Genomic DNA, 13908 nt, shown 5'->3' on the forward strand with positions numbered 1-13908 from the left:
CGTCCTTTTCCCTACATAGGTCTCACATACGTCGTAGCGCATAGGACTGATCTCGAGACACGAAAGCACATACAACTGTTCAAAAAATATATTTAATCTGTAATTAGGAAACAATTACATTTCAAATTGAGTTAACCCCCTTATCAGCCTTAGTTCACAGTTCATCTACTTCCCAATAGAGCGCGCATTAGATGTTTCATCGAGTTTAAAAGGAAAACATAGAAATCGATGAAAAGTAGAAAGTCGAAACGTCAGTTATCTTGTTGTTTCCTTTATATCTTCTCATACGCGCAATGTAAACATAAGGCAAACGTCGTATGGGCCGGTTTTTTTTCATATTTTTTGCCGATACGACGTAGCACTTGTAAATTAAAAATTGTTTTAAAAATGAGTTTTGTGCCACTTTGTGATTACTTTATTGGTAGGTAATCAGCGTATTGCCATGTACAACAGGTAGGTTACTATTTTTTTCGCTCCGTGAGTGGTGTCGGGGTATAATATTGTTTGTCGTTTCAGTACACTACCATTTTCGGTTGGAAAGGAATGGTAATTATTTCTCTACAAAAGCATTAGATGTTTTATTCGAAAAACAATTACAAGAATAATTAATTTTCAAGGACGTAAGTAAAATGACAAATTCATTTAAAAAAATCGGACATAGGTCCCTTTTATATAAGCGTATGTACAGTTGTAAAAATAACAATAAAAATGTCGCTCACGACATTTTGTTACGCGCGTATCTCCACATCGAAGCGGTTCTAATATTGGTGTTTATACGACCGAGGGAAATCATTAGGGCGTATGCGTCGTTTGAAAAAATGTTGATATACCTTGTACGACGATTTTTAATTTAATTAATAATGTGGTAGCCTGTCGTTTTTAGAGAATCCCATTCGTGTGATATGATGGTAAGGTTCGAAAAGAGTGGTGTAGTGTAGATAACTCGTTTTGTTTACTTTTGTCGCTTATGGCCTACCCAAGATGTATATATATATATATATATATATATATATATATATATATATATATATATATATATATATATATATATATATATATATATATATATATATATATATATATATATATATATATATATATATATATATATATATATATATATATATATATATATATATATATATATATATATATATATATATATATATATATATATATATATATATATATATATATATATATATATATATATATATATATATATATATATATATATATATATATATATATATATATATATATATATATATATATGTGTGTGTATACTTTATATTACTTTGGCAAAAATTTCATTTTATGTAATGCATTATCATATAATAAATGTAATATCAAATACCATTTTATTACATTTCACCATCTCGAAGTTACTCGTGAAAAAGAACGGATCGTGAAGGTGTTAGAGTGAAGTTAACATAATAAAATTGTTTAAAGCGATTCATCCTAGTCAAAACATGCGAATGTATCGCCGTTCAATGACAGAACGATGTTCGTGATTTGTTTTCCCGCGACTACAGTTTCAGCAAATGTCGACTTATCAAGCGCTGCGCGCTCCGAGTTCTAGCGCGCGACGTGACTTGCGCTCGGAAATATTCGATATCTAATGACTCAATAAAGATCCCACATTTCATAAAACTGGATTATGAAGCTAATAGCACAGAGAACAGACATCCATGATCGGACAAAATACTTAAAAAACGTGTGTAAACATTTGAATTAATATACGATAAACACTAGTGCCGCCACATCAACTTATCCCAACTATCCGTCAAATCCATTCCAGAACCGGTTCGAAATCCTGAATGGATTCAGTATGGAAACTTGCTCAAAGAAAACAACCGATTCCGACTCTATCGGTTGACGCATTTGAGCTGTAATTCATACTGGAAATCCGAACCAGTTCCGGACTAGTTTGACTGGGTAGATGAATAACCGCTGTCAATTCAGTTGAACTCAGCCATAAGAAAACATGACGACAGTAGCGCACCTGGTTTGGATATCCCAACTACCTTCGAAACCGTTAGAGATTTTACACAAGTTGAATGCTGAAGACGGACGTCTGTTCTCTGTGGTAATAGAATGAAGAACAAAATGATATATTTTTTGATGAGTTTAACCTGGTCCAAAGGCATGTTTCACCTATTTCAATTATATAATCATCATTAAAAAAGCTTTAGCTCTAAAATTTTTATAAAAAATACAATCTTAAAGCTTACCTAACAATTAGCAAAGCGAAAAAAATGACCTTAATCGGATCAATACAACGAAAGATGCATTTTAATTAGGAGTAGATTTGGGAGAATTCATTGAATCATCAAAAATTAAAATGTCGATATTTCTGAAAATAAATTTTTTCAGCAATATCCAAAAATATGTGTATTAAATTTGTTCAAACAAGCGAAAAAAAAATTTCATCGCATTTAAAGATATCGATATTATTTTTTTCGCTGAGAACCGTGCGATTTGTAAAAGAATGACCCTACTGTAAAAGTGTGGAATCGAATAGCGATAACTTCCCTCTAAGAACGGTTGGTTTCAATTTCGTCCAATGAAGGACGCTCGTTGAACCAATTTGGACAACGTCCAAAGAACCGTTCAACGAACGTCCATCGTTGGACTCGTGTTGAACAATTTTGAAACAATTTTTTGGACGTCTCAGTGCAAGACGGATACATGCGTGCACATTTTTTTCTGTGTGTGAGTGCGGTTGTCATTTTTCATTGATGAAGCCGAAAAAACAAGAGGATATGAAGAAGAAAAGCACAAACAAGTGACGTAGTGGGCCTTTCTGTTGCCATAAGTTTTGTTTCGGTTCGGTCATAGTTAATTTTATCGTTTTTTTCGAGGTAAAAAGTGTCTCTTAGTGTTCTAATCGGTAGATCCGAGGTGAAGCTTGGCCTTTTCTAACTTTTCATCGTGCGCCAAAGAATCAGGATGCTCGTTCGGATGTTTATGTTCACTTCAAGGGCCCCGGCCGCCATGCTTAATTTTGCAAGTATAGAACTAATACACTCAAAAGTATCAAATGTTCCCACCTTTCTCTCCATCTTGGTCTCAGTGGGTTGAAGTATCGATACTGAAAATAATCGACACGATAAAACCATATGCAATTAAACATCACTTTCATGTGCGTTCTCATGTTAAAAAGTAAAAGAAATGACTTCCTTTTGAATTTCACATGAAAATACAATGAAAAGCATTTCATGTGGTGTTCCAAATTAAATTCAAACAAATTCCACGTAAATGCGACATATTTATCCATTGAATGTTCATTGCCATGCTATTGAGTCGTAAAGTATGAACTTTCCACATGATTTCCGCATGAAAAACATGTAGTGCATTTCCTCAAGTAAAACAATTGATTTCACCGATTCTTCTGTCAATGGAAGCTATAAGCAAATATTTGTATTTGCTATAAGCAAAACAAAGTGATATTCACGTGTAATTCATTTGAAAAATTTTAGTCAATGGTGTTTCCTATAATGTTGATGTGCTTTTCACACCATGTTCGCATGAATTTCATTTGAAAACCATATTTCCCACACTCGAATGGATATTCAAGTGGCAACCGTGTACATTTCATGTGTTTGTGGATTGAAATAATTCAATAGATTTTCACATGATGTTAACGTGTTAAGTTTTTTCAGTGTACGACTACGTACACGCAGAAAAAAATAGTAAAAATAAACAAATTTTGGTTTTAAATAATTTTCCGGTTTAATATAGGGTAGACGTGCCCTTATTCATCTCATTAGTCAGTATGTCACATTATTTAATTGATAACTCGACTTATAGTGACTGGATTGCGCTTAAATAGGTATCATCATCTTTGCTACGTACCTAAGAAGAAGTACAGTTAAAAAATTTGCCTGTAAAATGTAAAATGCTCCCGTTTGAGCGAAGCGAAAAGTCGAGTACAACGTACCCTTATTCATCCTACCAGTTAAGCTAATGCGTTGAATAGAGATAGCAGATACTGCTCTAACTAACGTGTTCAAATGGGTGAGATGAATAAAGGAGCTAAGATGAATTAGGGAGCAGTAACCCTAGTGATAACATTCAGGTCTGATTCTACCAATGCTGTTACTTGAAATAACGAACAAATTCATTTGTTGGCTTTCGAATAGTTTCAACAAATCCATATCAACATTATAATGAGGCTAATACGATTTGTAAACAAACTTTTGTTTTGCTGATTTCTCTTAATTTGTTATATTTTCAACCCAGAAGACATTTGAAATTGATTCTACCAAGGGTAAAGATTTTGATTCATGTGTATCTTTCATGAAATTCGGCTCGACAGCGGAGTAATGAGCAATAATAAGTTTGTATATAAAAATCTCATTAGCCCTTTTGAAGAATTGATATTGAAATATTTCGTTTGAAACAACAAAATCATGATAAGTTTAACCGAACAAACAAGTTCGAAGAAACAAACACAAATCTTTTATATTAACCAAAGGAGAGAACAGCTCAAATTTAGTTGAAATTAAACAATGATTCTGTTGGTTTTTGACAAAGGGATCAGTTAGATCTAAAATATTTTATATTGATTCAACAATGTTTCTATCAGAGATGCCAGGTACTTTTTTCAAATGCCTGCAATAATAATTTTAAAAGTCTGGGAAGAACAAAAAATGTTAGGAAAGCTAGTGTAACCAAAAGCCTTTATATTCAAAAATCTGTAAATATCTGCAACCAAACTAAAAAATCTGCAAATATCTGCAACCAAACTAAAAAATCTGAAAATATCTGCGTCATCAAAAAAATCTGCAGCTTAAGTCTGCCAATTTGCAGACTTGTCTGCAAATCTGGCATCTCTGGTTTCTATTTAAAATTATAGACACTCATAGTAATAGACCAGCGGAGGTACTTTTATCGAGCCAAACAAACTGTCAAAATCCGGAGCCAAGCGAGCATGACGTCATACAATGCGAACCAGCAGAGCAAGTATTGCGATTTTATTAAAAAAATGTATTTTGTTATTCATAGTAGGCATCACTTTCCATGTTCGTATTAGCATTTTACGGGAATTTGATCACGGGATTTTATTCCCCAGCCATTTCAAATGGGAGATGGATTTTCGATTTTCCGTAACGGAAAAAAACGTCTACACGGAAAAATCAACATTCCCGAAGTGTAAAGGCTACTGTTCACCTCGCGAATTTGATAGCAGGAATTGGGTTGGGATTTTGTGCCGGATTTTTATCACGGAAAAATTTCCGCCGTTCTCTCTCCAAACTAACAAAATAAAACTTCTACTGCTTCTGAAAATTACCAGTTGTTTCAGAACAGCATGCATTTTTAAACGCAATAAAAACATCATTTTTCCCGTCGGAAACAATTCATGTTGAATTGTTTTCGGCCGGAATTTAAAAAACCCGTGATATTTTCCAGAATCGGGTTTACACTTCAGGAATGTACACGTAAAAATAAATCAACCCACAGAATAAGTTCTTTTAACTAAAATTTAGGTATTTTTGAGTTGTGCGTCGCTTTCGCACTCATTAGTGTTGTCAAAAACGAGTCGAGGTCTTCCGTGCAGATACTTTTGAGTAGAAAAACTCTAGAAAGAGAACTGCGGAGACTCCATTTTGGATCGATTGGATTCGCGTTTAGCTGTCAAAAAACGAATCCAATCGAACATTGCATATCCTTATAACATTGGACATGTTGCCATACAATGCCGGGGCATACGTTGCCAAAAATGCTGTTTTTCTCTCCGCAGTTCTCTTACTAGAGTTTTTCTACTTTTGAGTTGTTTGGGGTATACTCAAAATTAATTAAGCTGAACTTAAATTTAAATAAATTGAACTCATGGTTGAGTTATGATTTTTCCCGTAGTTAAATGGAAACTACCTTCAACACGGTTTACCTAATTTTACCTTCCTGCACGATAAGTTTGATTCAAAAGTACTCAATTTTAGGTAGTTTTTCGGTGGCGTGTAGATACAGAACACTAGATTAGGATTGTCGCTAGTGTTCCCATAGTTTTCGCCTCGGAACATGTTTGTTTCTATGACAAGACGTGACAATCGGCTTCTTAAGTTTCCTTCGACATTCTTCTTTTCGCACATTTTCACCCTGCCGAAATCTTTTGAACAGTGTTGCTATTTTTATTAATGAAAATGGAGTCTTGTTAATTTATTTTATGCCGACAATATTTTATATCTTGAAACCACTATATTGATGAAGGAAACCGATTTTCCAGGTCATGGGTGTTTAGTAAGGTTTGATGAAGCCATTTTCTGAATAATTTTAGATTCTAGTGTGGTTTCTGTCGTATTTTTGTTAAAGTTAATTAACCACGTATACGGTAAATGCATGATAATCATTTGTTTCGCTTTGCCGCACAATTTCAGTTCTATTTAGTCATTTTTACTTTTTTAACGATCATAATTTTATTTGTCGAAAGTAATGACAATCTTTACCTATAAATATAGGAACACTGCCAAACATCATTTCGATATCCCTGTAGTAACATTGCGTACGGTGCAAAAAGTCAGAATCAACCAAGCAGGAGCTGGACCATTATGACATAAAATTAGAACAAAAACGCCCCCCCCCCCCCTTAGGTTACGTTTTGTCTTAGTTTGTTTTACTTTCGGTATATATCTGTCAAGGTACCGAAAGTCTCTCTAGTAAAAGTCTTTGGTCCGCACTTTTGGTACACCGAGCAAAATTTACATTGAATTTCCATAAAAACGTCTTATGACTTTCAGACATAAGGATTTTAAATGGATTTTATAAATCTGTCTTATGATTTGGAGGGGAAATTTTCAAAATCCATCTCTTATTATTTTCATAAGACAGTCTTATGAAATTTATGAAAATGTCCGAATGAACGCCATAGGTGCCCATTTATGAAAATTGCTGACATTTATAAGTAGAAAACATAGTAGAAATGACGATTTCCATAGAACAGTCTTATGAAATTCATCACAATGTTCGAATGAATGCCATAAGTTTTTTTATTTATGGATATTATTGCGCATTTATATAAAAAAAAGAACATGACTGACATTTCTCGAGCATTTTTAGTAGACAAAAAATCAACAGTAAAAATCAACCTTGATAAGAGAATATTAGGTTTTACACCAACCGACATAACCCCAAAAAATGAGCCGGATGAACTTCGTTTAACAATTCTCGGTGGTTCTTTACGTTACGGAGTTACGTGAGTTTGAATGTAACAGATGGGCACCCGTTGCACTCGAACTCACGCAACTGACAAAGTAAACAAACCACTGAGAATTGTCAAACATGAACGTCATTCATCATGAGTTCATTCGTGACAAATTAACCGCCAAGTGTAGACCCCTTCAGAAGATTGAAGAGAAAACTCTCTTTAAATATTAAAATTTGTACATAATGAGCAATGCTTCGTCAATATTTCTTGGGAAACTGGGCTTAGACAACTGGGAAACTGGACTTGACAACTTAATGATAATGATTGTTACTTCTCAAATGATTTTGATAATTATAAAATACGCGTCAGACACTAATTATATACACAACTTATTACATTTCAAATAATCGGATATCTTCTGTAAAAATTATAACCATGTAAACAGATTTAATGCTCACAGTAATTTATTCAATAACATAAAAAAGAATTTAAAATTTTGTTGCAATTTGACTGAAAATCTCACTTCTTTTGTTTCAAACAACGGTAATCAGAAAGTGCTGGCCTGAAACTATTAGCTCCTGGTTGGCCGTCCAGGCCAGTACTGAATTCATAAGAAACAATTATGAATTTTTCACAAAAGTGACGTTTATGAAAACAAAATACAATTTTATTGATTCTATAACAGATCTCATATGGGTTTCATGAGAAAAACTTATGAAATTCTTAAAGGCATATATTGGAGTGAAGTCATAAGACTGTTTTACGAAACACATTATTTGTACGTTTATGGAGTGCATGAATAAAGATAAATGAATTCATAAGCCTACCTATGACATTCTAAAGCGTTCAATGGCATCGTCAGAAGGCTGGTTCATATGCCGAGACTTATGAAATTCGCAGTTGCTTTTCCTCAGTGTACGCGTAGAAAAATATGGCCTGCTTATACCCAGCCAAAAAGGGCAAGTTGCTGGCTAACGGGGGGCTATTTGCCAACTCGGATGCGCTAATTGCCATTCAATTTGCCAGCAAATTGCTGGAAATTAGGGGGCTATTTGAAATGCAACATTTGCCTTTAAATCGCATTCGCAAATTGCATATGTTCCTAGGGGCAATTAGCAGAGGCGAGTTGAGTCAAACACTGAAAATAATCGACACGATAAAACCATATGCAATTAAACATCACTTTAATGTGCGCATTCTCATCTTAAAAAGCGAAAGAAGTGATTTCCCTTTGAATTTCACATGAAAATCCATTGAAAAGCATTTCATGTGGCGTTTCAAATTAAATTCACATAAATTTCACGTAAATACGACATATTTATCCATTTAATGTTCATTGCCATGCTATTGAGTCATAAAGTATATGTAAAACAATTGATTTCAACGATTCTTATGCCAATGAAATTTATAAGTAAAACAAAGTGATATCCACGTGTAATTCATTTGGAAATTTTATTCAATGGTATTTCTTATGATGTTGATGTGCTTTTCACACAATGTTCGCATGAATTTCATTTGAAAAGCATATTTCCCACACTCGAATGGATATTCAAATGGCAACTGTGTGCATTTCATGTGTTTGTGGGTTGAAATAATTCAATAGATTTCCACAATGATATTAACATGGTAAATTTTTTTTAGTGAACGTCAAACTGTTTAAATCGCCTGATCATGTTCGTCCGCATTTTTTGACCTGGTAGCCACAAACCATTTAGTTGAACTTCAAATTAGTAAAATGTAGAGTTTACCTATTTTTCATTTCAGTCTCATTTATTCTGCTGTGATTTTTATGAATTCACGACTGAAAACGTCCCCAATGCATAAAGCAGAATAAACGAGAGCGAAACAGAAAAATGATATGATATCTGCTATTAAACAAATTTATCTGTGGCATACTATTATAATTTCATTAGCTTTCGCATGGTATCTATGCGTGACAGCTAATGTTTATGTGCTACTACAAATTGCAAAAAAATGTGTGAAATCAATTTATGCAATATAACGAATTTTCTCGGTGTAAATTTTCGACTGTTATTGTTATGAAATGAAAGAGTTTGGATATATGTACCGCACAAGGAAATGAAAATTTATCAAAATTCAGTACACGTTTTAACAATTTGTGCATTCTAATTAGTGAAATACATCATTAGCCGCTATAAAACGGCGATAGAGGATTTTTTGCTTTTTTATTAGGCCCATTTGACAGATATAGCCCGGAATCAAAAGAATGATGTTCCTACCACTGATGCCAGCGACAAACCTACCCGGTCAGCGTGGCAAGCAGAAAGTTAGCGAAAGTTGAGCAAAGCGAAATTGATGCTGGCAGAGTTTCTGCGAGCATTTTGCGCGATTTGTGCGAGAATTCTGGCAACGAATTCGCTCAAATGCAACAACCGTTTCTGACAGAAGCGGTTAAACCAACCGGTGCTGCTCACTTTTATCCACAATCGAGCCAGAAATGTACAGCCAAGATCTCCGCACGCTTTCTGCCACATCTTTGTCAGACGTTTTGCTCGATTCATGCTAAATTATACCAGGTAGGAATTGCCAGGATCTTTGCACAGTTTATATCCGAGTTATGCCAGGTTTTAGCTCGGTTCCTATCAAAATTTGCCAGAAAACAGAAATCTAGCAGAGCGGTCTCTGCCAGAAAATTTGCTCACTGGGTAATCTAGTGTTCTGTACTTTTAGAACCGTTGTTTTAGGTTCCCTCTAAGAACGGTTGGTTTCAAAATCGTCCAATGAAGGACGTTCGTTGGACCAATTTGGACAACGTCCAAATAACCGTTCAACGAACGTCCATCGTTGGACCCGTGTTGAACGATTTTGAAACAAATTTTTGGACGTCTCAGTGGGTTCGATTAGAACTCGACGTCAACATTTCGTAAGGCATTAACTACAATATGCTTATGTTGAGAAAATGGCGTCTGAAAAATTACCTCGCATTTTATATTCCCATTTATGAACAGGAGCTTAATTTAAGGCCCAAGCAACGTAATGCCATGTTAAATTAACCATTTTTCCGAATAATATACCTGATATATTAAAAAAATGTATTTTGAACGATTTTGCAGATAAATGTGTTGGTCCCTTTCGAAACATCGCACTGGTTTTGTGTATAGTTACTATATTCATAGTTAGGGGGATACACTGAGCGGAGCCAATTAAACATGTCAAATGCAGGAGCCAATCGAGCATGACGTCACATAACATGTTCTCTTTTGATGTACACGGAAAAGGTATATTGATTATGGTCATAACTATTTTATTCTTATCTTGTGTTAGATCAAGTGTAGAGAAACGAAAAGAACCAATTTTTTCTGTAGCAAGAAGAAATATTCGCACAAGTATGAAATCAGATCATCAGACCTTCGAATTGGTTTTTCTTTTCGTGCATGTAAAGTTCTTACTTACGACGACAATGAAATTATTAAGCTAAAGTTTGAACATTTACATGGGATGCCAGTGTTTTTTTCCTTAAATAAGAGCTGCCAGTTTTCTGGCTTTTGTATCCGCCTAACTCTTATGTGGTTTTTGTTTGAGGCGAAACTGAGTCAGTTCCTAACCCCAACTGCTGTCAAAATGTATGAACTGACAGGGGTTGGGGTTAGAACCTGACTCAGTTTCAGGTTCAAGCGAAATAGTATAAATAATATAGTAACTCTAGTTTTGTGCCCTCCCCCATAATCCCTTTTCGGCGAGACGTTAGCTAACCCTAATAAAAAATATAATACACGAACTTTAACCCGTATAGTGTAACGATTCCACTAAAGAGACTAGAATAACAAAGAGACGCCATCTTAATTCAGTGAAAACAATAGGTTTGTTCCAGTACACAGAAGTCACTCCGGAGTAAACAGGAGCAAAAAATCTTTGCTCCTTTTTACTCCGGTTTGCTACCAGAAGAAGAAAAAAGAGAAGAAGAGAGTACAGGAACGATTTTCTCCGGAGTACTTCCAGTTTCTCCTGGTACTGGAACAGACCTAATTCAACTTGTAACCTACACTGAAAAAAATCCAAACGTTAATTCTATTTGCTTCAAACCGCTTAAAATTCATATGAAGAAGAAATGCTATTGTTATCACGCGCACACATACCTTCTATGTGTCAACTATATAAACTATGTATGCACACACATAAGTTATATGTGCATATTGTTATAGAATGGAGTTTTATATGCCTAATAGTTATGAAATGTGAATGTAAGATTAATATTTCTTGTAAATACACACATTAGGTTTATGTGCCAGCAAATAGTATCTATATGCCTCCGTTAATTGCAAAAATCTATGTGTAAAATCAATAGGCATAACGTTTACTTTTTTCTGAGTGTAGGATAGGATCCGCCAGCTGGCTTCTTCTTATATTTTACTAATCCCTGTTGAAAACGACATACCCCCACTCGACCAATGTTGCCAAAATATTTGTTTTGTTTCGGTCGTATATTTGTTCTGATTAAAATATTCTATATTATGTACCAATTTCATGGAAAAATTGGAAAAAGATTTAGTCTTTATATCCGCATTTAAACGATCATAACGTTTTTTTTTCCATCGGAATACAGCAAAACAAAATAATATATATTCGTTGTTGGACATTACGAAAAATATCTTCACGCCTCTTCATTTTTGTAAGTTGCTTTCTGAGTCAAGCAACCTCTGTCACAAGAATAATTTTCTCTGTTCGGATTTATTTTAAATATTCTAAATCTACTTTTCTGCAAGGTTTAATTTTTGTTTTGGAGCAATGTATGGGTTTGTTCCAGTACTACATGTGATTGTTTCGGAGAAAACAGCAGTAGAAAATACACGCTCCTATTTACACCGATGATCGATTCAGTTGAAAACTGTAAAATTCAACTGTATCGATAATATCAAAGGAAGAACAAGAAGCGACTTCCGGGATAACTTTCTCCCTGTTTGCTCAGTACTTCCAATTTACTCGGTACTGGAACAAAGACAATTTTTACATGAAGTTCAAAATATTTTCATACTTACGCTACACAGCCTGTTGATTTCGAAAAGAGGCATTTCCGCATTATTCCGCACACAGAACAGAATCCACGATAACCGCGCTACCGGATCTCTCGGGAATTTCAGTTCTGGATAATATGTTTGATTTCGTCTGCCAAATAATGCCTGCACTTCATAATTACAGACGGATGTTATAGAAAGAAAGCGGTATCTCGAGAAAACAAAAAAATCAACACCACAATTGGGTCATTAAGCTATATATAGTTTTCCGTTCCATTCGATAAATTTTAGGTCCAATATACATAATATAACATGATTTCAAAAAAAATTTCGTTGTAATACGTAAAAACGATTTTTTTGTTTTTTAAAATAAATCTAATGTAAACTTGGCAACCATACATAGGAAAACAGCGGTTGTTTACATCTGGCCTATCAGGACAACACCCAAAATGAAAAAAAAAACTATATGCAATGTATGGTGTTTATGTCAAATAAAAATAACCCTGTGGAAAAACCGAGAAAACATGCCTTATTTTTTTCTGACAGGGCATCATTTGTCGTGAAATTCGATATGTCAAACCCTTCCTATAGTGTCAAATCCAGACTGTCAACATATTTCTTTATTTTAAATTTTAATATTATTTTCACGTTTCCTGAGTTGGAAAAAAATATTGTTGCAATCACGAAAATCAGCTTTATCGATGTAAGTAATAAAAAACGACTTTTTTTCGCAAAAATCGTCGTTTTATGTTTGATATCACAAGATGACAACACTTCCAAGCAGCCCTTTAGTACTTTTAGTTTCCAAGCCGAAGATTTGCCTATGTCACTTTCGTCCAATCACGAGCTGGTTCAGAATTGGTTCAAAAACAGGGGACAGAGCTGGCGGATCCTATCCTAGCTTGCAACCAAGCTACGGTCACAAGTAACACTGCAAATGTGCGAGCCTCACAAAACTTGTTTGCTGTTATTCCGTTTGTTTCTTCAAGCCAAAATAAAAATGTGCTGCGACTTCTGGTCTGCTAAGCTTCTCGACCAGCTAAAGCATAGTTTTATCCGAAGGAATGGTATTTTGCAGAAGCAAAACCACATTAGGCCAAGAACAATTGCGATTTTTTCCAATTGCAGGCGAATCCACAACAAAAAGAGGTGTGGTTGAAGTCTTGTACATTAGTTCCTGTCTTGTCAGTTTGCTGGAAACAAAAGAGCTTTGCTTTGCTTAGCTGATTCAGACCAATAACATAACTACTTTCATTTTAAATGTTTGCATAATTAACATAAATAAACATAAATTTGTTATTCGTTATTCTTTCTCCGAATTTCGTCCTCCCATCAAACCATGCCATTTTCTCTTTAGCGTTTCTAAACACAAAGGTATTGTAACAAATTTGGTTCGAGGATATAACTTTTATCTTTAAAATATCTATTAACTTTAATGGATTTCAATAACAATACTTGAATGTCGTGTATAGTGCCGAATATAATTCTTTGTTTGGGGCTTTATAGCTATAAAGCCCAATATATGTAGGTCGCTGTCAAACTCCATATGATGGTATAGGGTTGCTGGAGGGCTGTTCTAGTCTCTTTAGATTCCACATATTGTTCGGATGATACCCTGAACAGGTATAGTTACTATATTCATAGTTAGGCGGAGACACTGAGCGGAGCCAATTGGGCATGTCAAATGCCGGACCCAATCGAGCATGATGTCACATAACATGTTCTCTTTTGATGTATACAGAAAAGGTATTGTTATTATGGTCATAACTATTTTACTCTTATCTTGTG

General features: G+C 34.5%; 1 long non-coding RNA gene across 1 annotated transcript; it reads left to right on the plus strand.

The window, feature by feature from the left end:
• Nucleotides 1–311: 311 nt before the first annotated feature.
• LOC131682764 (uncharacterized) lies at nucleotides 312–10585 on the plus strand. Its single transcript, XR_009304143.1, has 3 exons — nucleotides 312–453; nucleotides 517–546; nucleotides 10222–10585. It is a non-coding gene; the product is annotated as an uncharacterized LOC131682764 (long non-coding RNA).
• The last annotated feature ends 3323 nt before the right edge of the window (nucleotides 10586–13908 follow it).

The sequence above is a fragment of the Topomyia yanbarensis genome, chromosome 2 (assembly GCF_030247195.1).
Source record: "Topomyia yanbarensis strain Yona2022 chromosome 2, ASM3024719v1, whole genome shotgun sequence".
Lineage (NCBI taxonomy): Eukaryota > Metazoa > Arthropoda > Insecta > Diptera > Culicidae > Topomyia > Topomyia yanbarensis.